Raw genomic sequence first — 27,240 nt, forward strand, 5'->3', positions numbered from 1 at the left:
TCAGGGCATGTGTAGAGCCCATCCAGTGTGCAAGTCACTGCACTGGGGGGATCTGCCAGTTTCATTCTTTCCGTGAAGCTCCTCTACAACTGCTACAGGCACTCTTCTGTTTTCTTTGTCCTAATCAACAGTACGAAATTTCTCCGCCCAGTCTCTTCTGAGCTTGTCATACACCGTATCAGAGTTTCGGTGAACTTGGCTGTGCTCGCCAACATCAAGGTGATTTTCAAGTTCACCGAATGTCTTGAAAACCATGTTCCACCCGGGCTCAGAACAAGAGAAAAGACCGTTGCTTTGTTCATTTTCACTGTTTGTCTTTCTGTTATATACTCAAGCTTCTTTGAGAGGAAAGAAGTTCTCATGCACAATCAGGTCAGTAGAACCTTGAGGTTCAGTTATAACTTCTCGGTAAGGAAAAAACCTGCCCAGTCCAACACCATAAGCTCTCCATGCTCTAATTCCCTCCACTTCAAACCTGAAATTGTGATACTTGCTGAAACCTCTATCTTATGTACTTCGAGTGTCTTGAGTCTCATTTATTGCGCACACGGAGGCAGTTGTACCTTGAAAAGGACGTTCTGAGAGCACTACACACATGTCTTTGGCAGAAACGACATCGTGTCCCACATTGCAATATCGTCGGATGGATGATTTCATTGGACAAAGGATTCTATCACAGATATCTTTTCCATACTGTGGCTCGGAAAAGTCATACCGTGCTATTTCAATGCCTACTCGTCTTCCGGCATCTCTAACGGCGGCTAAGAGAAAGTTATTGTGGTAACAGCCTGCTTCGTCACTCCTTAGGTTCACTTGGGTAATCTGGGGATGTTCATTCTTTACAACCTGAAGTGTGTTTTCAATGATCGAGCATACTGCGTACCAGTCTTGTTGAGAGTCGAAGATGTGAGCATACGATTTCAGCTCAATTTTTCCAGAGTAAACATTCTTAGTTATAAGGGTAGAAATATGCCAGCTCAGCCCCTGTTTGCCGAACCATTCAGACTGTTTCTCACGAAATTTTATTTGGAGGAACTTCATAGCCCAGTCCATGATCAGAATTGCAGACTGTGGGTCTTCTGATTTTAGTGCATCTTGTTTGAGCGCACAATGTGCGCTTTCCACAACAAGATGTCTGGCTGTGCACGGTCAAAGTCGTAAAGGACATCTTGTCGTTGTTTGGAACTGTAAGGCTTCCATGATGACCCTTCAGTCGCTAGTCTCAATGCCTTTAGAACATGCTTCAGCCCTTGGCATTGCTCGCAGGTCGATTGATGCTGATGCGGACAAGGATGCTGTAGCTTGGGATCAACAGGATTACTAAGCGCAAACTTTCTACAAACAGTGGTCAGCGCAAGTAGAGTAGTACTGTTGTCAGTGCACACGGTAGTCAGTTTTGAGATAGCTTTTAGTATTGCGTAGGTTTTGGCAAATACGTAGACACCACTGTTTTTCCATTCCTCCTTTCTCAAGAGTTTCAACCAGCGTCTGGATAGTCTGAAAGCCTGCAGCACCATCTACAGCCCCATTGTCTAAGCCCTGGAGCGATTTATGTTGAGACGCTTCGCAAACCTCCAATATTTTAAACAGAATAGACCTACTAAGTGGCTAGTGACATTGCTCTTTGCAATACTCTAAGTATTGCTCAATCATTGTAGACCTGGTCAGGATCCTTAAAACGTTAGGCATCTCAATTCTGTCACCATTATCTAGGGTGAGTACCTTGTTACCATATGAAACATCCTGATAAAAATACGGTCTATTAATGAAGTCTACAAAGTGGTCGACCTTCCCCATATCAAGGCGTACGCGATGCTTTGTCTTGATTTCAGGGATGGTCCCAGGGCCGTGCATAGCATGAGAACGTGCTTCCTTTATTTCCCATGTAGAGAGACTTCCGTAAGGTTGGCGAATTTTCTCAAGTTTGTCCATAGGGTATGTGAGCGTAAAGGCTCAGAGTCTGTTTCTTTAAATTCCTGGTCTTTGCTCGAAGAGCTCCTCCCTGTTACCTGGGGCAATTACATTACATACGTGCAAGCAGTCCTCTTTAGCCTTTTTTACAACTTTCAACTGTTCCCCATCGCTTAAGTTTTGGAATGGAGTTTTTGGCTGATATTTAAGTGGCTCGAGTTCTACTTGTTCTTGTGTAATAAGACTCGCAATTGTAGTATCCATCGCCTTGTTATACCTGCCGACTGCATTGGTTACCACTTGTGAAGTAAAAGAGGCCTCCTCTGACCCTGGAGTCCAGCATAGTGTTGTGGGATTCCGGGAAGCTGGCGTTGATTGGTCTTCAAGAAATGGAGTCAATGTGACCAGGCGACTGATGCCTCCCACAGCAGCCTCTTTAGCAGGTCCGTGGAAATGGATAGGCTGCTACTTAGTTGCCTTGCGATAGGATTTATAACCTGACAGGACAACCGTGTGTGTGTTTTTTATAAAACAACAACCAAACTACTACCCTTCCGACAGTACCTTTGAAGGAGCACATCTCCCTCAGTTTCCTCAGGGTATAGCCAGTCTGATTTCCGATCTAATTCGTCACTGTGTTTCTTTCTGTACGTTGTGCAAATAGCTAGGAAGAAAAAGAAGCAAAAAATAGTTCTGCAACCTGGAAAGACTTGTTAAAAAATACTAGATTTACTACTAAGGTGATAAAAGAAGCTATATCTTTATATCCCAACTTGGAAATTATATTATATGGGCTATAAATCAGCAACCAGATTTATGGATGACGCACAGCAAAGAACTATTGCTAATGAACTACAAAAACCAAATTATGATCATTTGATATGTTATTTGTTTGGAAATGATTTTCTGGCTGCAAAATACTATCAAATACGGAATCGACGTTTATCGTTCAGAAAATATATAGAATGGGACTTCACCTCAGTCTATAGCTCGCTTTTAAGTAAGTAGATTACGAACGAAAGTATTTAGTTGAAATGTGAAGGAAGACAAAACCTTTTAATTCTGATATGTTAATTGTAAAATGAAAGAATAAAACAGTTATAGTTGCTAGTCTGATAGTACTTACGTGAGCCAACGGGAACGGCTTCTCCAAAGATATTTTTTATTTCCCTTGCAGTCTTGAAATTAACAACATCTGTTCCGGCTATTGCCATTTTCTTCCCTTGATGTTTTGGATACTGGCAGGTCTTTGGAGCTTGCCAGTATTTTCCCAAAGTGTAGCGATGGACTGGACAAACCGTCACATTCTTGATCTGATCATTAGTGAGTTCTAACAGACCTGCCCTTGCCAGTATCAGATCCATTTCGCAAACATTTTCCCTTGACAGGTGGTGATTCATTAGGTGTGAACTGATGTCAGCGTTGCTCCTATTCAAGCACACAAAATCTACACATCCTCGATTACTTCCTCATTTTCCACCTGTTATTCAGCGGAAAAAGAACAAAATGCAGCCATTCTATCTGCAAAGGTTATCCCGGCACAATGTAAATACGCTCTTCGTTTTGTGTTACAAATTTGCATACGAAATTAAATTAAGTGAACGACACCAGAAAAATTAACTTAAATTAAATTAAAAACTTGAAGAAATAGTAAACCAGCAAAACAGTTTTATTCTTAAAAGTAGCCAGGTTTTTTTTTACTTTGTTTATTCTACCTCGTTAAGCCTGACTAGTAGTTTCAGTTTCGAACAACTATGAACATTTATCAGATTTCTTAACTGAATAGCCACAACTTTGACATAGCAACATTCACGGGAGCTGCAACAATTTTTTGGTAACATCCCAATTTAAGGACAATATGTAGTGGATTTTAAGATGTTCACTGTTTATCCCCAGCATTAACTTAGTTTTGAAAATAATTGCTCACTGACAGTGATGATTTTTAGTTTTGTAGTAAGAAAGTTCGGAATCAGGAAAATGCGTAAATTACATCATACGCACAATTACAGTAGTATATTACCCAACTTTATCGAACTCTTGTGCTTCGGAATCAACAGTGCCCAAAAATGTTTTTCTTGATTTCAATACACTAGCCCTAGTACTGAACAGGGGTGGTGACCAAGACTCCAGATAACGTCAGACTTTTGAAAAAAGCTCATTTTAAAACTAAGACAACCGCGCATTTTTTTTCAAGGACGCTTTACGTGGTATTTTCAAAACATCATAACTCGTCTTTTTAAAGTCAGAATTTAAATATGTTGCCTTCTTTGAATAAAGGAAGCATGAATTAAAATTATACTTTTGTTTTATGCTACTTGGATAAATGCGAAATTTTTGCGAGCCTTGATCAAAACGCTTAAATTTGACCTTGAAAAAGACGATCAAGACAGCTTTGGATCGTCCAGGCAAATCGCCGCCCAAATTTTTTTAAAAAAGCACTATGAGCCAAACAAATTCGATTTTTTTGTTAATGGAATGGACTAGTTATGTCGCAGAAAAAAAATGAAGGAATTCTGTTTCCGCGGAAATTCGAGTGGCTGGTTCTTACAGGGAGCGCCTCTTAATTGCGCGATGAATTATGAGCCAAAGTAAATCAGTTTTCTTATCCCCAATCAACTTAAGACGAGACTTGCGCCAAACCACAGCCCACCGGTTAATCGGCCTCCTAAGCGAAGCGGCCCAGAAACCGGAGGAACGCGGAGAGGCGCTCGGAAGATCTAGAAGGAGACTATACAAATTTTTACAAGAAAAATCGTCCGGTAAAGAGCCGTGTTTACTACGCAAGGAAGATAACAGAGATAGACATTTACGATAAAAGGGAGACGGCTCAGAAGACAAAGGAATTGAACGAGAAGAAAAATCAAAACTAGGATCAAGATTAGAAAAGCGATTTCCGAAAAAATAACGAGCTAGAAAGTGCCATTTGCATGTGCCGAATCCCTCCCAATACCCAGAGAGACTCGACAAATGCAAACTTGAACACTTGCTTTCAAAATCGACAATATTCAGACCCCCACGCGCAATGGGGGCCACGCAACGCGCTCGGCTTACAGTTTCGGACTTGGATTTCCAGACAAAAGGCCAAACAGCTAGCCTATATTCAACAGAAACCCATTTTTTGGGGGGGGGAGTACCTTGGCAACATGCCAAAATCTGCTAGCCCCAAGGACGTTTAGAATCATGCCTCTGCCTAGAAAAGAAAGATCTCTTTGCGACCACAGCCCTAATGTCCTTTTTAACTTATCTAATTTACAACGCCAATTATCTTCATCAGCATTTACTAATCCATTCGAAAAATAAACTCCTAAAATCTTAAGTTTTTTAACCCATTGTAAGCCAAAGGGGGAGGCGCCATTAGCTCTCCATCTACCAAGCCACATCGCTTTGGACTTGGCGGTGTTGAGCTTGGCCCAAGACCCCCTCTCTTACCTGTTGACAGTCTCTAGAAGGTGACAGAGAGATCTCTCGTTCTTTACGAAATTAGTGGCATCATCGGTATACTGCGATATTTTAAATTGAAGGCCACCTGTTCCAGGGAGAAGCCTTCAATCGCAGGGTTTTTACGGATTTGGTTCGCTAAAACTTCAGAGGTTAAAACGTAGAGAAGGGGGGAGAAAGGGCATCCCTTTCTAACCCCCTTCTCCAAGAAAACAGGAGCAGAAAGTTTACCGTTGCAAATGATCCGTGAAAAGACATTCGAATAAAAAATTGAAACCCAACGACAAAAGGACGGGCTGAAACCAAACTTACCTAATACTCTCATGAGGAAATCGTGATGTACTCTATCAAAAGCCTTCATCTGATCAAGCGTGACTAAAATTCTGGTCTCGTCCGTTTTGTTTATCATATCTAAGGTATCGCGGATCAAATGTAAGTCAGAAAAAATCGATCTATTAACTACACTACAAGTTTGATCATGATTGAGGACATAAATTGTTTCAGACGGTCGGTAATTATTTTCGAAGCTAATTTGTAATCACAATTAGGAAGTGATATAGGCCACCAATTCTTAGCCAAGCGCTAGATTTTCATTCAACTCATGAAGAAAGAGATCGCGTTTACTGGTAGTGCCTAGTCCATGAACATTAATAGTAAGAATTCTAAGGGCACTGTAAGCGAAAAATTATTAAATTAAACTAACTAATATGACTTACTCTTGCCCTTATCTCTCCAATAAGACACTCGGGTCCATCCTTCTTCACTGTCTGATCCGCTATCGTTACTTTTACGGTCGCGATGAGAGGATCAATTGCGAGAAGTGCGATCGCGATCCCGCTCGCGATCGCTCCTCCCATCCCTTCTGTAGCCATCATCATCCTTATATCTTCTTTCGGAGTACTTGTCATGTTTCCTTCTCTCACGTTCTTTTCGGTCTTCACGATCTCTCCTCTTTCTTTCTCCTTCCATTCCATTCGCTCCCTCTCCTTCCGCTCCTTCTCCTTCCGTTCTTTCTCCTCCTCCTTGCGTGCCCGATCTTTGCATCTCGCGCGTTCCTCTTCTTTGCACTTAGCACGGCTGTTTTCCTCCTCGTCTCTTCTTGCATTGGCGGCCAGCTTTCCGTTCTGTGCAGCACCAGAGTAGGACTTTTCCGCGGATTTTGCACCAGTTACATTAGAACTATAGTAAATGAAAGGACAGGATGTGGTTTCGTGGCTGTCCGAAAAACATACGCGGCAGAGCGCCGGAATGTCACATTGCTCCGCGCGATGGCCGGGTCGCTCGAAATTAACGCATCTTTGCGAGTTGCATGGAGCCGCAAGGTGATCCTCGGCGCCACACTTCCCTACAGGTTTTAGGCTGTGACGGATAGCAGAAACGGCAGGACTCGCCAGCGATAAAAGCCTGAGCTGGGATAGGTCGTTTGATGGTCATCCTCGCAGTGCGAACACCATTCAAAATGGTGTCCGCCACGCGGTCTCGCCGGAAAGAAATAACTCGGCTGTAATGGCTCAAACGGTCGATAACAACCGAGTCAGGGAGCTGGTCGCGCAGCTCGTAAATCTTTACAATGGAAACTTTATTCTCGCGGTCCCCCAAAAGGACAGAGCAGTCAGCAATATTGATGGACTGTTCATTCAGGGCAGCGTCTTTAGCAGCTTTACTTCCAAAAGTAACCACCCACGAATTGTTGCTAGCTCGGTGTTGAATGGACGTAATATCATAGATATCTATTCCGGCCTGCTCGAATCCAACGAGGATGTCTTGGCTTGTAATCACCGTGTCCACAGAGAAGGAAATGGATAGTTCTTTACGGATTCTGACATTATTTATTACTACAAGAAACCACTTGCAAATGATGACTGGAATTCTGCAAACATAGTAGCGCGTCAGACAACTCCAGGGGGCACTCTCAAGATCCATCCATCAAGTTCTCGCTGGCCAGGGCAGGCGACGGTTCCGGGGGGTAAACAGTGCTGGTGTTCCACTAGGTTCATTAACGCTCGGCTCATTATTACTCTCAGAAATTACCTGGATTAGTGGCTCTCCAGTTTACACTGCGACCAGCGAATGTGATTTGTAGTAAAACCATCGTTGTTAAGCGCCTTGAACACCTCAGCAGCAGAAACAAATTGCCTGGTACGAAAAAAAGCCAAACACGGCCTGTCCAGAGTAACATTTTCAACGTGGAAATTATCTCGCTCGAAGTCGGTGAGAAATCTATCATGTAAATTTCTTCGGCACTTCAGAACAGTTATAAGTAGCATTAACAGGAGCCTTGTCTACGTGAAGAGAATCAAAATGATCCCATTCAAGTCTAGAAACCTCGTCCCAAAACTCCTCATTCTCAAAACTTTCATCTGCAGAAACGTCTTCATAAAGTTAAGCAGTATGCACAGAACCATCAATTGAACTCTTCTGAATTAATATAACAACATAACATAATCATCAGATCCGCGAGGGATCGCGGCGGCGAGTGGGTCATTAACATTCAGGATCCGTTCAGGCATGACGGCGAGAAAACATGGATAAGAAAATTCACTAGAAAAAACTTACCCACCCTCGCCGCCAGCCGAAAAAAGCAACTTCTAAATTTCTACTTTACAGAGAAATAGAGAAATAGAGATCTAGCCAAAAGGCCGAGAAGCGATGCCCCTTTAGGTCCTCCAGACCTGGGGTGGTTGGCTCCTTCCCCATCCGAGATAAGGTGGTTGAAATACTGTCGCATACCATGATGCATCTGGCACTCAATGCGAGGACAGGGAGATATCATTGGCTCAGTCCGAGCACAGATACTCGTCCAAGCTCTTCAGGACACTACAGTGTGTAAAGACAGGGATCAAATAGTGTCTACACGGTACCCAGGCCCTAACAGCCTGGTCATTAACCTATGGGAGGACAGGCAACACGAAAACGAGGCAGACTGGGACCACTTATTGGGCCCTAAGGGGTTTTTAAAGCCCGCCAAGCTCCGTGTAAGTGGCCGCATAAATTTATTTACAGCTACAAAGGAAGACTTCATAGCCTGTTTTGAAGGTCAGGGTTGCCTGAAGAGGGTAATGAAGTGATGCCTTGCTTACATGTTCACCATACTCGGTATAAGAAGTCAAATTTTCTTTCCTTTCTCTCGACTACGACCATACCACAGGGAGAACACCGGTTCTCGTCTGATCACCGAAGTTAAGCCCTGTCGGGCAGGGTTAGTACTCGGATGGGTGACTACCTGGGAATACCCTGTGTTGTAGGCTTCTTCTTTTCTTTTTATTTTTCGTGGAATTTTTTCATTATTTTTGCGGTTTTACCCCTAGCTGGGATGTACCTCTGCTGTCAGTTCCAAAGTTACGCCGAATTTTTCTTCGAAGTAATCAAGTTGTGGGGTCATTTTTTTGACAATAACATAGCTTGGACATGGATTGTGTGTTTGTTCGAGAGCGCACGGTAATGTTCCATGTTGCTCTGTGACTTCAAATCACCACTTGTGACATCACTTTTTTCAAATGACAGCTTGCACAAGTCTACCTTCGCTTTTAACTGCAACTAAAGGCCGAGAAAATGGCCACGAACGCCAGAGAAACAAGGGAAAAGGCCAAATACAACACAAGACCAAGTCCGTTAGCATTTGTTATTAACGGCTCGACAGTTTAAATTAAACGCCGAAACCAGGGCCGTGCAGTACAGACCAACGAGAGAAAGGGCGAGTGCAATATATACAAGCAAACAAGTTCTGATTCAAAGCTGTGAGAGAAGTGTACTCACGGTATAGACCAATGTTTGTAATCCTCCTTGCTTGCTTGCTTTTCAACCGTCGACTATCCTCTTTCTTGAACATACATCTCTTGCGACTTTCACTTCACCACCTTTGAGAGAGTAAAACATTTCAGTCTCTACTCTACTCTACTGAGCGAGCTGCTTTTTAAATAACATGCTAGCTTAGCTACAAATCAACTTATATTCCAAGATAATTTACCTTCTTTCTTGGTCCCTGGAGACTTCTTTCCGCGCTCTCTCTCTCTCCGTGATTTATCGATTTATCAATCACCTGTATGTGAAACAATCACACACACGCACGTTACATGTTGTATCATTGGTGCGTGCGTTTTTAAATAACCTGTTGGCTGTGCTAAATACAACAGTACTACAAAAATACAACAGTACTACAAAACCGAGGACTAGCGCGAATGCAGGTCCCCACTACCAGAAATTATACGCTCGAGTTACCCACATTTGGGGTACTCGCAAGGGTCAACCCAATCGAAGTGCAATGAGAGGGCCTCACCTTGAGAGGACTGCCTCCTTGATCACAGTGCCTCCCGCGTCAGGTATTTTTTGTATTCTGGCGGTCCAAGGGGCACGGTGCGATGCCCCAAGGCCATGAAAACAAAGGGAACAAGAGGATCCGACAAAAACAAAAACAAAAAACTAGGGTAACCTACAGAGGAAAAAGACCGCCAAAATGGGAGGGGGCACCTCCGTATGGAGCCAGCCCGCCAACTTCGCCAGGGAATCGAACCCCGCTCCCTACTAATTAAAATACTTTAAGAGTATATACAGTATAAAAGGCTATATACAAAGACGAGAAAAAAGAGCAGACACGCTCAAAACACACTCACTCAGACCTATCTCAGGAAAAGCAACAGTGCAACCAGCAAAGGCGACCGAGGGGAGCAGCGAGAAGGGAGACACGCACACTCAAGCAAAAGCAACTCAGAGCCCAAGAAAAGCACAGTACATCCAACGAAGGCGACCGAGGGGGAGCAGCGAGAGGGGAGACACACACTCAATCAGAACCGACTCAGAGCCCAAGAAAACCACAGTACATCCAGTGAAGGAGACCGAGGGGGAGCAAAGAGAGGGGAGACACATGCACTCAAGCAAAAGAACACAACCACAGTACAGCCAACAAAGCGACCGAGGGAGACACTCAAAACCACTAAGAAAGACAGAAATGAAAAGAGTCACCAACAACCTTACCAGTACGGCCATTGGCTCCCCATTGGCGTTGGGAAAAAAAGGCGCCTGTGCCGAGACCGAAATCGCTTAAAAAGCAGAAGTAAATAGAAAGACAGGCGACCCTTGATACTAGCAATAAGACCCACGGCACTTGGAGGTTTCGACCGAAAACGATAGTCATTCCTTTGACACCAGACAAAAAACCTAAGTAAGGACAGAAGATAACAGAAGACATGAGGAACACACAACAGCTCATCACTACTAAAACCAAAAAGAACATGACGCACGGTAATAGATGGTGCCAGAGGAGAGGACAGAAAGAGAAGCGATTGAATCCAATCAAGACCACTTTGAGCCAGAGGACAGTGGAAAAACAAATGCTTCAGAGTCTCATCAGAGTGACCACAGAGACAATCCGGATGAACATTCAATCCAAAGGAAACAAGACGGTGAGCAGTGTACAAAACGCCGTGGGTAACTTTCCAGCAGAGATCAATGGGTTTCCTATCGAGAGGCATAAAAAACAAGGTCTTCCAGGTGGAATCCCAGTCTAAGTCACAATAACTGGAGCGAAACTTTACCACAGTGGGGTTGCATGGGATTCAAGGACAAGAGAAGCTGATAACAGGATTTACAAGTCAAGGAGTCAGCCCTTAGTAATGTAGTGTCAGCAGAGCCAACGATCAGGCCAGCCTGAGAAAAGGAGCCGTGAAGCGCAGTCCAAGCACGCAAAGTGAAAAATAAAAAGCTTGAAGGCCCATAGCTACAAAGAGGAAAAGAGATGAGGTAGCGAGCACGGTTTGGGGGTCAATGCCAAAACGGTCAAAAAGCCAAAAGGTCATCATATGGGCCCACGCATTCGGGGCAGTAACATAACGACGAACCCACTGAGCCAGAAGCGCATGAACTTTATAACCGACGGACACAACGCCAAAACCTCCTTGAAGAGTAGAGTGGTAGACTACATCTTTTGCAACCAAGTCATGTTTGCCGCTCCAAAAGAAAGAAAAGACAAGAGTATTGAGTTCGAATGCGACCCAGTCGGGCATAGGAACAAGGGACGCTACGTACCACACTCTAGAGAGAGCCAGAGCATTAACAATCAGGGCTTTGCTAGAGTATGAAAGAGAACGGCCACGCCAAGAATTGAGACATTTCTCAACAGCGTTAATTCGAGGCCGCCAGTTTTCCTCCTCTAGGTTGCCATTACCAAGATGAACACCTAAGATCTTTATAAAGGCAGTGGTCCATTTGATGGAAACAGGTGCATCTAAACAACCACACGCCACGAACCCAACCAAACACTCTCACATTTACCAAGATTGACCTTGGTACCAGTGCCTTGTTCGAATCTAGCATAAACGGAGATCGCTCTAGTGACACGATCACAGCACGAAACAGCAGACGTATCATCAGCATATAAGGACAGTACAGGGAGGGGAGAAGAAAAACCAGGTAGGCGCAGACCAGTAATGTCAGGATGACAGCAAACGTTAACAGCCAGCACTTCCATCGAGAGAACATAAAGAAGAGGCGACAAGGGACATCCTTGACCCACCACACGGGAAGGCTTGAAGGGATGAGAAGTGTACCCATTGACAAGAATGGAGCTCCGAACGTCAGTGTAAAGAAGCCTGACCCATCGAATACAATTGTCACCAAAGCCCATTTTAGCTAAGGTGGCGAAAAGGAACGGCCAGTCAACACGATCAAAAGCCTTCCCCTGATCCAGAGAAAGGAGAGCTACTGGCAGGTTGTACTCATTTGCCAGTTCAACTACATCGCGTAAAAAGGCGACGTTCTCGCCGATATAGCGGCCCGGCACACCACAAGTCTGATCAGGAGCAACAACAGGGGCAATAAGTTTCAGGAGGCGACCAGCCAGAACACGAGCACAGCGTTTGTAATCGACATTGAGAAGACTAATAGGTGGCCAATTCTTATGATCTAGGCGATCACCTTTCTTGAAAATCAAGGCAATGAGCACCTCACGCTGAGAGAAAGGCAGGAGGCCAGCCTCCAGAGAAGCATTGAAAACATTGACAAGATCCTCACCAAGCAAATCCTATAAAGCAACATAAAATTCCATTTGGCAGACCATCAGAACCTGGGGACTTTCCCTTAGCCATGCCAAGGAGAGCAGCATGACCCTCATTAGGCGAGATTGGACTGTCACACAATGCAGCCTCATCAGGAGAAAGAGATAAACTAAGATGGTCAAGAACATCTGACTGGACGCCAAGATCGACAGGGCAGGCCGTAAAAAGGTCCTCATAAAAAGAAGCCCAGGACTCGCAAACACCCTCAACATCTGTTACCACCACCCCATTGGAAACACGCATAGCAGAGATCTAACTCTCAGTTCCTCGCATCTTTTCAAGCCTTAAGAAGAAACGAGAGGAGGTTTCACCCTCCTCAGCCCACTTGACACGGGAGCGGACCCGCGCTCCCTCAGCCTCAGTCAGATCAAAAGATGCAAGTTGAGCAAGAACCCGTTCGTATACCAGCATAAGAGAGACAACTCCATCATCAATTCTACCCTTCAGATGACAAGCAAGGGCAGAAAGGACAGAGCGTGACAGAGAACGTTCATTATGAGCACCACTACAATGGCGGACCGCAAGACCTTTTAGATGTTCCTTGCCACGGTCCCACCGAAGCTGAAGAGATGAAAAAGAGGGCTTGCGCAACCTCCATCTAGACCAGAAGTCACTAACAGATTGGAAAAAGACAGGATCCCTAAGGATGGAAACATTCAGTTTCCATCTGCCAGGGCCACGAGGAAAAGATTCAGGGATAGAGAAACCGAGAAAAACAGCATCGTGATCAGAGAAAGGACATGGAACAATGGTACAGGAAGAGACAAGATGAACCCAGATAGACGGAAAGCCAATAAGATTTGGGGCGGTCCCCCTGTTACGCGCATGCACGTTTTCGCTTTTCCTTTTGAGGAGGATGATAGATCTTTGGAGGTTGCTTTTGAGGCCTATGGTGCAGTCAAGTCTGTCAAAAAGCAGACTTTTCTTTCCAACCAAAACATCTTTAATGGTACCAGGCTTGTTGATGTTGTCTTATCCGGGGTATTACCTTGCTTTCTGATGGTGGATGGCTATTTGTGTCGTTTGTGGTATCGTGGTCAACCCCTTGTTTGCAATCTTTGTGCCGTTCAGGGCCACAGATCGGCAAAGTGCCCCAACAAGGACAAGTGCAGAAAGTGTGGGAAATCTGGGCACTTTGCTGGGAATTGTACTTTTGACGGGTCAGCGGGAGACTGCGGATTTTCCGCCCTTGGCCTCATCCTCGCAGTGTGCGGAGGACATTGTCTCTCGGGATTCTTCTGACTCTCAGCTCCTTAAGGATAACGAGCTCGATCTTCTGCAGAGTCAGTCGATTCTGCAAGACTTAGTCCCTGTCAGTGGTGATTCTTCTGAGGAGTCCAACCAAAGGGCCTCCAAAAGAGCCGGGAGAGATAAGGGCTCATCTGCTAAAAGGAGTAATTGTGCTGGAGACCCTACTTTCAATATTTGTTTTACCAACAGCCAAGGGTTTGCCTCTCTTCTTACTAATTCTGAATTAGGGAATAATGAAAATACTGCAGTACGTAATGAGCAATTAAATGTTAGTAATGAGAATATTAGTGTAAATAGTACTGAAAGATCAAATGAAGTTATTAATAATAGTAGTGCAAATAGTACTCTCAATGAAGTTATTATTAATAATAGTACCGAAAGAGTTAATGAAGTTATTAATAATAGTACTAGAAGATCAAATGAAGTTATTGATATTAGTACTGAGAGTTAATGAAGTTATTTACTATAGTAGTACTGAAAGATCAAATGAAGTCAATGATATTACTGTTAATGAAAGTAATGTTGCGATTGTTGAAAATGTTGTGGAGATGGAGTCTGTTGATGTAATGGCTGGTGCTGTTTCGGCCACTAGTGGACGGCCTTTAATCGAGGTCATTGATGAGGGTCAGGCTGACGTCAGTTCTGATGAGATTGAGTCTTTCGAGGACTCTTCTTCCTCTTCGTCACTCCCCCCACAAAACGGGACAACAAAACGCACCACTAACTAGTGAAACTTGGCGTTCCCTGGGGGCTGTTTCCCAGCAGGTACTTAGCACTGTTCACAAAAAAACAACCTAGTTCAAGAAAAAACGTCACAAGGACGGGATACTAGCCACTGCGCTCCACTATGAAGCGGCCCGCATCAGGTAAGTTTTTTTGTGTTTGAGATGAATGGCCGGCCCCCAGTAGGGTGAGTGCAATGCCGCCAGACTTACGGTCTACTACCAATCACTTATCAAATGGGGCAGTGCACCAGCACAGAAACTGACTGGGGGAATTGAACCCCCGCCCCTACAAACACAGTACAGCAGAAAACAGATACAAGACAAACATATACAGGACAGAAGAACAAGTTAAAAGATGCTGGCACTACCTAAAAACTAAAACTAAAACAAGAACACACTCACTCAAAAAAACCCCGAAAGAGGAAACTAAAAACTAAACTGAAACTAAACTAACTGAAATACTAAACACGGACAAAAACAGTCTGCAGACGCACTCACTCAAGCAAGAAGGAAACTCAGTACCACCAGCAAAGGCGTCCAAAAAACCATAGACACACTCACTCAGGATAGAAGGAAACCCAGTGCAGCCAACAAAGGCGACCAAGAAACCAAAGACACACTCACTCAAGCAAAGAAAACTCTTAGCCACCGACGACTAAGAGAAACAAAGCACAGCAAAAAGGCAGCTCGAGCTTAGAGACGACAGTAAAAAGACCTGTCGGACACCACACCGACAACACCGTTGGCACCCCACTGCCTGTGAAAGTAGTGCTGGCGTCTAGATGAATTAAACCTTTTGAAGAAAATGACGAGGTGGCACTTTGCTCGAGCCTTAGTAACTTCCATCAAGGGGAGGGCCCCAGGGCGAACCTCGCGAAAGCGATAGTCGTTCCGCGCCCTCCACAAGAAGTACTTAGCTAGATTCAGCAAATAGACAAAAACACGAGGGACCACAGCGAGCTCCGGGGCAGAGAAACCAAAAAGGACATGACGACACAACAAAGAGGGACACAAGGACGAGGCAGGAAACATAAGAGACTGAATCCTGCCAAGGACACTCTGGGCAAGAGCACATTCAAAAAATAGGTGAGACTGGGTCTCTAGAGCGCCATAAAAACAGTTAGGGTCGTAGTCATACCCAAAAGATACCAAACGATCAGTGGTGTAAAGAACACCTGCCAGGCCACATCAATCACCGGCCTGTCTAAGGGACAGAAACTGAGCTGCGTCCAGGTGGTAGGCCAGTACAACGAACTGAACAGAGAAAGGAACTTTTCCTCGCAGTGCAGAGGGACAAAATTGACGGATAGCAAGTACAAGTAGGCAGATTTGGCCGACATAGAGGTGGCCAAGGCAAACTGGTGGGGATCAGTCAAGGCCATCACCAAAGCCGAACATGACCGAGAAAAGGAACCATCTACCGCACGCCAAGCCAGTAACAGCGACTGATAGAACGGAGGCAAGGCGCGAGGACTGACGGCAAAGGGGCGAGAGAAAACCTCCATTGGAGAGGAATTAAACACAGAATGAAACCAGAACCCCAAGAAACCAGACCAGCTGGATCGGGCCATCACAAAGCGCCTCACCCACTGCACAAGCAAAGACTGGACCTTCAATTTGACGTCCACAACTGAGCAACCACCAACTGAAGGGGCCTGGACGACTACTGCACGAGCAACAAGATCTTAGTAAACTAGTCTAGATGAAAGTAAGTAAGATTTTTTGAGTGACCCACGAACGTATTTTCTGTTGTGATCTCCTTCAAAGAAGTTCTGAAGTTGGTGATCGCAGTGCTTCTGTTGTTTTAAAAAACCAACTAAGAAAGTCTACAGGCAACACGTGTATCATGGCGGTGTGTAAGTCGGCCCTTCGCCGCTCGGTAACACTTTGGCTTGTCTTAAGTTTAATTATCAACTCCATTTATTGCAACCCACTGAATCTGGAAGATAAGCGTCTAGGGATATGCCTGGAAGGATTTGTTGTCGCAATAGCTTTATGTGTGCCGTTTTTAAGCCTCTCTAGAGTTCAAATGCGAATCAAGTCATCAGCCATTGTTCCAGCTCCTGCTAGTCATAAGCTATTACTTGGTTTAAAACTCCTAAATGTTGCCTTATTCACCAATATTTTGGTCCTCTGCAATGATGTTGCCAGTAACCCTGGTCCAATTGATGTTACGCAGTCGGATTTATCGTCTTTGGAAGGGAGTTTTTCTTTGCCTGCTGAATACAGTCTGTTGACAACGGGAACTTCATTTCTGTCCGAAACCGATGAAAGCGATTACTCTTCTTCATATTTTGATCTCAGACTCGGTGAAAATGGTCTACGAATCGGCCATTGGAACATTGACTATTTAACAACAACCAAGTTTGAACAGATCAAGCTGTTTCTACTTGGAAACATGTGCTCAGGTCACTCTCAACTGGATGCTTTGTTTATTAGTGAAACATTTCTCAAGCCCGACGATCCGGATACTTGCTATGCAATCCCGGGGTTCATAATTCACCGAAGGGATAGAAAGACAAATAGTGGCGGTATTATGGCTCTTATTAGTCGGGATCTTACTGCAAAACGGAGAAATGACTTGGAAAGCGCGGAGGTGGAGGCAATTTGGCTAGAAGTGTGTCCATATAAATTGAAGCGATCTATTATTCTTGGAAGTTTTTTACCAACCACCGTTCTCCAAAAAGGATGATGATATTAAAATCGAAGAGCTCATCGAGAGGATTCATTTGTTAAACAAAGAAACTATCATTGTTTCTGACATCAACATTGATTATAAGGATAGGAAGAATTATGATAAGGATAGACTCGCCAGAGGGTTGCGTGGTATGAATTTTAAACAGTTGGTCGATTTTATAACCCGCCCCGTAAGCAAAACCTGTCTTGATCATGTGTACTGTAATCAACCACAGCGAATAAATTTGGTCACCAGTGCAGACATTGGCTTAGCAGATCATCTACCAGTCTTTGTAGTTATTGAAGGTGGCTAGGAAATCGGACAATAGTTCTGACTGGGCAAATTATCGAAAGGCGAGAAACAAGGCTGTTTCTGCCTTGCGCTCAGCAAAGCGAGAGTTTTACAAGAATGCATTCGAAGAAAATAGAAACCACATTAAAGCAACGTGGAATACGATGAAAACAATGACAGGATCCGGAAAGATGAATAAAGGGATTAGTAAACTTCAGTTGGATGGCAAGGCTGTTGAAAATGCTACAGAAATTGCGGAGCAGTTTAATTCATATTTTTCTTCAATCGCTGATAATCTGAGATCCGGACTCGGAAATACACCATCAGACTTGTCCAAGTTGGTAAACTTTGTTGAGTCTTGCAAAGATCCGGATGTGGTTTTCTCTGTTGCAGACATATCCAATGCTCAGGTGCTTCAGATTATAAAGGGGATCAGTCCTCATTAGGCTGCAGGTATTGATAAAATCAGCGCCAGGTTCTTGCGTATTGCCGCTCCTATTTTAGCTCCAAGCATAGCAAGGCTTATCAACATGTCATTTTCCACAGGAAAGTTTCCTACTCGTTGGAAAACTGCTAATGTGACACCTCTATTCAAACAAGGTGCGGCCAGTGATCCTTCTAATTATCGCCCAATTTCTGTGCTACTGGTGGTGTCAAAAGTAATCGAATGTCATATGCACAACTCTCTATATGCTTTCCTTATGGATAATAACTTGCTGTATTCTAGACAGTCTGGGTTTCGTAGGATGTACAGTACCGAGACTGCTCTAATCAAGTTAGTTGACGAGCTTTTGTTTGGCCTAGATAATAATCATGTATGCCGCATGGTCCTGGTTGATTATCAAAAGGCTTTCGACATGGTGGACCATAAGCTATTGTTGCGCAAGTTGGAACTGTATGGTATAGCCAACCGGGAGCTTGCCTGGTGTCACTCTTATTTGTTGGATAGGAAGCAAGTGGTCCGTGTAAATGGGAGTGAGTCAAGCGAAGCTTTGATGTTGCATGGAGTCCCTCAGGGCAGTATTTTAGGTCCTTTATTCTTCATTTTGTTTATCAACGATCTGCCCTTGTATACAAGTGCTCAGTTGGACCTTTACGCAGACGATACGACTGTCACTGCTTTTGCGGATGTGAAAAACTTAGCCACCTTAAGTTCATCACTAAATAAGTCTGTCTCTGAAATTCAATTATGGGCTTCAGCGAATAAGCTCCCATTAAATGAAGACAAGACTAAAGTACTCACGATCACTGGGAAAAGATGTGTGGCTAACATAAATGGAAGTGACAGATGTTTTCGTAAACGGAAAACAGCTCAGTAATGTGGATTGTGCTACCTTATTAGGCGTAGAAATTGACAGCAAATTTTCATTTGATGAACATTGAGAAAGTATGTAAACAGTTGGCCTCTAGAATCGCAATACTGCGTAAGATTCGAGCCTGTCTACCTCTTAAACAGCGACTTCAGTTTTATAATAGCATTATTTGCCCTGTTATGTCTTACGCTAACGTTGTTTGGGCAACTTGTGATAAAGAGTCGGTTTATAGGGTCTTAAGATTGCAAAAACGTGCGGCACACGTTATTTCTTATGCCGATTGCATGACACCATCAGTTGCTTTGTTTAACAAGCTAGGTTGGATTCCGTTTTATGAGCAACATAAGATAGATAAATGCATAATAATGTATAAGCGAATTAATGGGTATTTGCCGAATTATGTAAATGAACACTTAATTTTGAATAATAAGCGGCACTCCCGCAACACTAGATATTCAAGCATTAATGCTGTTTGTCCTAAATATAGAAGAGAAACAGAGGGAGGACGCTCTTTCGCTGTTTCGGCAACAAGACTGTGGAATAGTACACCAATTGAAATTAGGAAACTAGGTTCTGTAGCATGTTTTAAAAAGAACATGTTTGCCAAGATTTTTAAGGAACAACAATGTTTGCATCATTTTATCATTTACTAATTCTTTATTTTTATAAAATTCGAATCCTGTTTTATTTCAATTGTTTACATATTTTAGCTTACTATATTTATTAGATTGTAAATAGTTGTTTTATTTTATGAGGGCCGCAAGTTTATTAGCCTTTGGCTATTAAGTGCTACCCTCTTTAAATAAAGGCTTTATTATTATTATTATTATTTTTTGCCCTTCCAGAAAAAGGAAAAGAGCAGCCTCAACAGTTCCCCCAAGACCCAGGGAGGCATGTGGATGAGAGAAGCCACATACCACACCCGAGACAGGGCCAGAGCGTTAATGACAAGCGCATGGCCACAAAAGGACAGGATACCTTGGTGCCAGGAAAAGAGGGTATTCTCAACCGCAGCGATACGAGGCTTCCAAACCGGATTGCCAAGGTCAAGTTCAAAATAAAAAAACATATAGTTAAACCCAACTGTGCCTATACCCTCATATACCAAAAAGTGAATGTATAAGCTAATACCATGAGCTCAATATATAACTGTGCTTATACCCTCCTATACCAAAAAGTGAATATATAGGCTAATACCAAAAATGTGGTTTATACCGGGCCAAACTGGGTCAAAATAAAAAACATATAGTTAAACCCAAATTCCCAAGGCCACGCCAAGATTCCGAAAAAAGTGTATATAGAAAGCTAAAACTGTGCTAATATATGGACTGTGCCTAAGAAAGCCAAAACTGTGCTTATGAAGATCCAAATATCTAACTGTGCCTATACCCTCATTTCTGATACTACTAATACAACATCGCGTATCCCCCGGGCACTCACAAGAAACGTGACCGGTACCATCGCAATTAAAACAGCGACACTCGTGCACTCCTTGGCAAGATGATCCAGGGAGTTACATTTACGGCAGGTCTTGCGCTGGTTCTCGTACTTCACATGGACTTGAAAGCGGCCGAACCTGAGAAAACATGGAATACTATCCTCCAGAGCCATGCGAAAATATCAGTTAAAAATATCAGGAAATTCCTTACATTTCCCACGACGATGCGAGAAAATTTTCCCGTACGGCTCGAGGCGTTCTTCAATAGCGGAATCCGGCAATTTGTATGGAACATCATACACATTAACAAAAGTTAATCGACGGGAAGCTGCATGAGTAACGGAGACTCGCTTGCGGATAATCAGGGAAGATTTGCGTCGGAAGCGGTTATGAATATCTTCAGTAGAAAAGGTCACCAGGACACCATCGCCGGGAAGTCGCTGTAAGCACCTCACCGAGGAAGCTGTAATCCCATCACGCAGAAATGCATAAAAAATATCTGTAGTCGTAGCGAAGTGTTCTGGTAGGTTAAAGAAGGCTAAACACGGGCAGTCTGGGGCGGTATTACACGGGTGAAAATTATCCTTTTCAAATCTAGAGCTTGACAAATACCTTTCGTACACTTGTCTCTCCTCAGCTGTTAGTTACACATCTTGATCAGGTGAAAGATTCTTCTTGGTACACCTTGCATAACTGATAGCTGGGGCTTGTACCACATTGGGATCATCAGGAACCTCAACATCTACTTGGGTGGACCAAGGCTCGTTAGAACTCAAAGAACTCATATCCGTCGGCGCAGCAGTCGCCATTGTGGTAACGAACCAAATCGGAACATACCAGAAATGTAGAAAATCGCTCCACGATAAATTTGGGGTAGGGGCCACGCCGTTCCCTCCCGGCAGGTACTTAGGACAGGCCCCACAAACAAACAGGAAAAAAAGCCAATTTTTTCTGTTTTAAAAATTTTATTCATAAAATCAACAGCACAAGAGACTATTTACAATCACAGTTATCTGAGCTACATTAAAGCTTACAATTCACAATTACATATGGTAGCTCTAGCAAGATCAAGTCCACAGTTCACTTAACAGTTCACTTAACACGAAAGAAACTCTGTTCTAAAAGTAAATTAAGAAAAGAACAGAAATCAAAAGGAAAAGAAAAGAGTGTCACTTCGGATAAAACAAAAACTGGGCTCACCCCAAACACGGAGAAACTTCTCACGCGAGAAATGATGAAAATCTAGCTTGACCCTCCCCTTAATAGAGAGAGGCGCATACTTGATAAGAGCAGACGCTTCCTCGCGACCATTGTGAAAAAGACTCTTATTACGAAAGGTCCAAACAGAATACACTACGCTCTTAATTACAAAGGAGGCTATTCGAAATTTCCTAGCATCGCAAGAGAAACAAAAAAAGAAAACTGTACAAACGTTGATAAGAAAATCAAAGCCGAGCAAAGCAGATAACACGGGTCGGAAGTGAGCCCACACTCTTTTAACTCGAAAGCAATTCAAGAAACAATGATCAATCGTTTCCCTTCTATCGCACATCGCGCATTTATATGAAGACATGTAGCCCCAATTGAACAGAGTCGCGCACTTAAACACCTCTAAGGGCAATCAACCAAAATAAATCGTTAAGGCAATTATCACAAAAGGAATCCCTAACCTTAGTCCAGTGGTCGCGGATCGAGAAGCCGGGACCAAGGTAAGGGACCCAAGCGCGGTGCAGGGAAGGCGCGGAAGAAACTGTATTAAGCGCGCAGTAAATAACCTTAGAAGAAGGCCGCGTATTAACAACATCAAAGCTAGCCTGAAAGTAGGCAGTGCATGGACGATCCGGTGTGACGTATGGGTGGAAATTGTCCCACTCAAAGAGAGATAAATAGTGTTCACCGCGATAACCGCGAGAGCTCTCGTTAACACGTGACGTATTATCTGCAACTGCGGTGGCAGAAGTTGTGTTCCCAGGCACTGAAACGGCTTGTTGCTCGGCGGTTTGTAATTCAACAGACGGAAGTTCTAAGCTCTGAGACAATAAAACATTCTGACTCTCCGAAGGACGAACTTCTGAATCACTGACATCTTCAAGTAGCAAGGTATCACCAGACGTATTTGATAAAGTATCAAGATCGCATTGCGCGGCCCTCACCATGAGGCCACGCGTGGAGTCACGAAAATGCGAAGACTTGAATGAGAAAAAACGGTAGAAAATCACAAAATTATACCTTACGGAAATACTTCTTCAGGAAATTCTTGATCTTTTTCACAAGCGCTTAGCAAGGCTAATAACCAAAAACGGAAAAAATACTCGCTTGATGTTAGCCAAAAGGCTGAGAAGCAATGCCCCTTTAGGTCCTCCGGACCTAGGGTGGTTGGCTCCTTCCCCATCCTACATATGGTGGTTGGAGGTTAGGGTTAGGGTTAGGGAGATATCACTGGCTTAGTCGGAGCACAGATACTCGGCCAAGCTCTTCAGGACACTACAGTGTGTATAGACAGGAAATATGCGTCTCTTGTAAGAGAAAAAAATCATAGTCTAAATTTTCGTTTAACTCATGAAGAAAGAGATCGCGTTTACGAGTACATTAACATTAGTGGTAAGAATTCTAAGTGGGCTATAAGCAAAGGTAGTTAATTAAAATAAATTAATAGGACTTACTCTTATGCTTGTGATGGGATACCTTTGTCCAACCTTCGCTTTCTGAGCCAGACTCGCTCCCACTATGATCATAGTCGCGATGAGGAGAGCGATCGCGCGAAGGGCGAAAGCGATCGCAATCCCGTTCGCGATCGCTCCTCTCACCTCTTCTGTAGTCATCGTCACCTCTATGTCTCCTCTCATAATGCTTGTCGTGCTTCCTTTTTTCTCTCTCCCTCCGATTTTCGCGGTCTTTCTCTTCACGCTCCTTCTCCTTTCGCTCTCTTCGTTCCTTCTCCTTGCGATCTTTCTCCTTTCTGTCTTTCTCCTCCTTCTCCTTTCTCTCTCTCTCCTTCTCCCTCCGCGCGCGTTCCTCGCGTCTCACGCGCTCGTCTTCTCGCTTGGCCCGGCTGATAACCTCTTCGGCTTTTCTCGCAGCGTCCACGAGTTTTCCGGTCTGAGCGGCCCCAGAGTATGACTTCCCCTTCTCAGCAGGCGTGTCACTAGGCTTGGCAGCGGATACATTGGAACTAATAAATGAAAGCACAGCTTGAGGTCTCATGACCATTGGAAAGGCATACACGGCAAAGCGCGGGCATATCACACTGTTCGGCGCGGTGGCCGGGCTGCTCGCAATTAAAGCAACGTTGAGACTTGCAACCGGCCGCAAGATGATCTTCTGAGCCGTATTTGCGGCAGGTCTTGGGCTGAGAAGGATACCAAAACCGCACAAACTCGCCGCCAATGAAGGTTTGGGCGGGAATGGGACGCTCGATAAACATTCGCGCGGTACGAACGCCATTTAAAATGGCCCCCCACGCGGTCGCGACGGAAAGAAATTACCCTGCCGTAGTGGGCTAGACGGCCAATGACAACAGAATCCGGCATCTCGTCGGGCAATTCATAGACCTTAACAATTGACACTCTGTTCTCACAGTCTCCAAGCAGAACACAACAGCCGGCAATTGTGATGGAATGCTCGTTGAGATAGGCGTCCTTCTCAGCTTTACTAGCGAAGGTAACAACCCAGGAGTTGTTGCTTGCTCGGCGCTGAATTGAGGTTATGTTGTCCATGTCAATTCCCGCTCTATCCAGCCCAACAATAATGTCTTGGCTGGTAATTACAGTGTCATCCGAAAAGCAAACCGAAAGCTCTTTGCGAATACGAACGGCGCTCCCTCGCACGTTCCACGCAGCACACGAAACAACTTGCGAGTGATGCCCAGAGTTCTGAAGTCGTAACAGCGCATCAGGCAATTCCGGGGGGCGATCAGAACCATCCATCAGGTTTTCAGAGTCCAGGGGGGGGCGACGGTGCCAGGGGGGGTAAACAGATCGGGCGACGCACTCGGCTCGTTAACGGATTCACTGATTTCTTGGATGAGAGGCTCTCCCATAAGTGTGGGACCAACAGTGTTAGACATCTCGCAAAATGAGAGATGGACTCCTCTTTTGTCCACCTAAAGGAAAAAATCTAGGGGGGCCCTCTGACTTATTTAGCACACAAGAGTGAATATCGGTGTAAACAATATTCACCCATTGTCGGAAACTCGGGCCGAAATTGAAACGTGATAACACACGCTGTAGGAAGCCGTGGTTAACGCGGTCAAAAGCTTTCTCCTGATCTAAACTAATTAGCGCAGCGGAAAGCTGTTTGTGATCGATGTAATCGAGAGTATCTCTGAGGAGAAATTAGTTCTCATAGATACTCCGGCCCGGTACGCCACAGGTTTGATCTTCGCTCAGAATTACAGAGAGTACTTTTTTAAGCTGGTTGGCCAGTACTTTAGTGCAAATTTTATAATCCGTATTAAGCAGAGAGATCGGTCGCCAGTTTTTTAAGAGCAACGGGTCCTCCTTTTTATAAAGCAAATGAATTATCCCTTGCTTTTGCGAGTCGGATAATTGCCCGTGTTCGTAACAATAATTTAGGACTTCGACTAAGTCGGGGCCTAGCGAACTCCAAAAGCGTCGGTAAAATTCGACCGGAAAGCCGTCTGCTCCAGGAGATTTATTTGTTTGCATCTGGCTAAGAGCCTCGTAACACTCGGAAAGCCTGAGGGCTCCTTCGCATTTCTCCTGATCTTCGGATGTCAGAGCTGTATCCAGTTGATTTAAAAGCCAGTCTTGGCATTTTAAATCGACCGGTTCGGCAGTATACAGGTTCACATAAAAATCTCGGCAAGCTGTCAAAATATTTTTGTGAGACGTGACTGTCTGATCTCCGACGCGTAGTTCATTGATCGAATTACGGGTCTGGCGTTGCTTTTCGAGTTGATAAAAGTATTTGGTGGGCTTTTCTCCGAATTCTAGCCATTGCTCTCTGCTACGGATTATAGCTCCTTCTACGTTACGGTCTTCAATGGCTTTTAAGAGATCTCTAATCTCCGCTAGGCGAACGTGATCGTCGGCGGTATCTGAAGTACCGCGAGCCAGGATGTTGCGAAATTCAATTTCTAAATTAAGTTTGTCACGTTTACGCTCCCGTGCTTCGGCGACACTATGAGCGATGGCGATCTCTTTTAATTGCAGTTTTCCAGCGTCCCACCAAACCCTAGGGTCGGTGAAAGCTGGTTTATTAAATTTCCACGATGGCCAAAAGGAATTAACGGCGGCGCAAAAACTTTCGTTTTTGAGCAGCTGTGTGTTTAATTTCCATACCCCCCGGCCCCGGGGATTAGTAGGTCTGAACGTGACTTGAAGTTTAATTAAATGGTGATCAGAGTACGCAAAGGGCGAACACGTGTGCCGCGCGATGCGTGATCTCCAGGCTCGCAGGGTATAAAACCGATCTAGCCTACATCCGACAGAATGAGGGCCATTAAATCACGTAAAAATCCTACCGCGCGGGTTAGAAACGCGAAAGAAGTCTTCTACAGCTAGTGACGCTGTGAAAGAGTGTTGCTGCGTGACAGCCCTGTCTCCAAAACTGTCATCGCCTCCCCACTTGTCAAGCGTGATGTCCGGTACATAGTTAAAATCCCCGACAACAATAAGTTCGATGTTCGGGTATTTGAAGCGCCAGATATTGTCAAAAAATAATTCGCGTTCGCGGTGGTTATTAGGCCCGTAAACATTAATAATTTGAAAACGTTGCCCGTGAAAATCAATGAGAGCGGTGACTACTCTACCCGCGAGATCGGTTTTAGAATCCACGAGTTTCGCAGCACTATTCGGGTGAATAAGAACCGCGACACCCGCGGACCAGTTAGAGCCGGGGGACCACGTGCACTGACCCCCCCAATCCTTCTCCCATGCCTTACCTTGCGTGAAGTCCGCGAGGTGAGTTTCTTGTAATAAAAATAAATCGACAGGCATAGCTCGCAAGCATCCAAAAACCTTAAGGGTCTTATGACGTTCGGCAGCGCCGTTAACGTTAATGGATGCCAGCGAGACTGCCATTAGAAGGGAAAATAAAATAAAATTATAATGCATGAAGGTGACGGTGAAAATTATGGCTTCAAGAGGCCGGGATGGTCCCGGGAGAGTGCTTGGCTCATCTTAATAAGTTCGGCCAGGGCGTCCTGAGCAATCGTGCGGTGAAGTTCTACCCACGCGTCAAGTTCTCGGTCATTCAAGTTGCGGCGAGCGGGGCTCTGTAGGTCTAAGTCGGCAAGATTTCCGGTGTTGAAAGTTCAAAGCGCAGCACTGGTAATATTGCGGGCCAGGGATAGTGGTCATCAGTTTTTTGCGTTCGATACCCGCCTGTTTCGCGGCTGTATACAGGAATTTGAAAGCCAGGTCATGGGTAGCAGTAACCGACGAAGCACGTTGTTGCTTTGGTTTGGAATTGTCCGATTTCGCCGGTGACAAGGGCGGTTGTTTCCTTGACTGAGGGGAGGTATCAAAAAGGTCACGCGAGGCCGAGGAAGGTGAAAGTTCTTCATTTGGGTCGGAGACCTGTGCGTAGCTCAGCGGCTGTGACTGCGAGGGTTCCGAGGTCGTCTCCTCAGTTTCATGATCCATGTCTTCGGTAATTGTGTCATCACTTGCTGTCGAGGGTATAGGGGGATCAGGTATGGCTTTCCCCCCGGATGCTGCGAGGCGTTGATTCACGGTGGGTTTTACGCGGCGCTGTTTGTCGCAATTTCTCACAACGTGCTCGGTAGAGTTACACCGATAACACGTAATCGGCTGTCCTGTGTATTTAAAATTTATTTCGACTCCTTGAGTCACGATTCGGCGGGGTAAATCCCGGTTGATTTTAGTGAACTCCGCCACGCGGATTCCACGCTCGATATGAGAGAACCCCTCCTCCTGAAAATAAAGGCGGCGAAGGTTCTCTGTTTTCAGCTCTTCATATTGTTTTAAAAGTTCCAACACAACGTTGTCTGGGAATTCCACAGGTACAAAACACGAAACATGTATAGGTTTTTCGCCGAGGAGGCGTAGGGGTTTGCGAATGTCTCCAAAATCAAAGCCACTTGTGGCATAGTCTTGCGGCGACCTCGTGGTCGCGCAAAGTAATGTTGATGCATTTTCCTCCGAAGAGAGGTACTACACCA

General features: G+C 44.6%; 2 non-coding genes and 1 pseudogene across 2 annotated transcripts; 1 reads left to right on the forward strand and 2 right to left on the reverse strand.

Annotated features, from left to right (window-relative positions):
- Positions 1 to 8,478: 8,478 nt before the first annotated feature.
- Positions 8,479 to 8,597, forward strand: LOC140939641 (5S ribosomal RNA). The gene has a single exon (XR_012165973.1). It is a non-coding gene; the product is annotated as a 5S ribosomal RNA (ribosomal RNA).
- Positions 8,598 to 9,512: 915 nt separating this feature from the next.
- On the reverse strand, positions 9,513 to 9,676 carry LOC140939902 (U1 spliceosomal RNA). Its single transcript, XR_012166219.1, has one exon. It is a non-coding gene; the product is annotated as a U1 spliceosomal RNA (small nuclear RNA).
- Positions 9,677 to 15,067: 5,391 nt separating this feature from the next.
- On the reverse strand, positions 15,068 to 19,550 carry LOC140938427 (uncharacterized; annotated as a pseudogene).
- Positions 19,551 to 27,240: the final 7,690 nt, after the last annotated feature.

This window comes from Porites lutea, chromosome 5, assembly GCF_958299795.1.
Source record: "Porites lutea chromosome 5, jaPorLute2.1, whole genome shotgun sequence".
NCBI lineage: Eukaryota > Metazoa > Cnidaria > Anthozoa > Scleractinia > Poritidae > Porites > Porites lutea.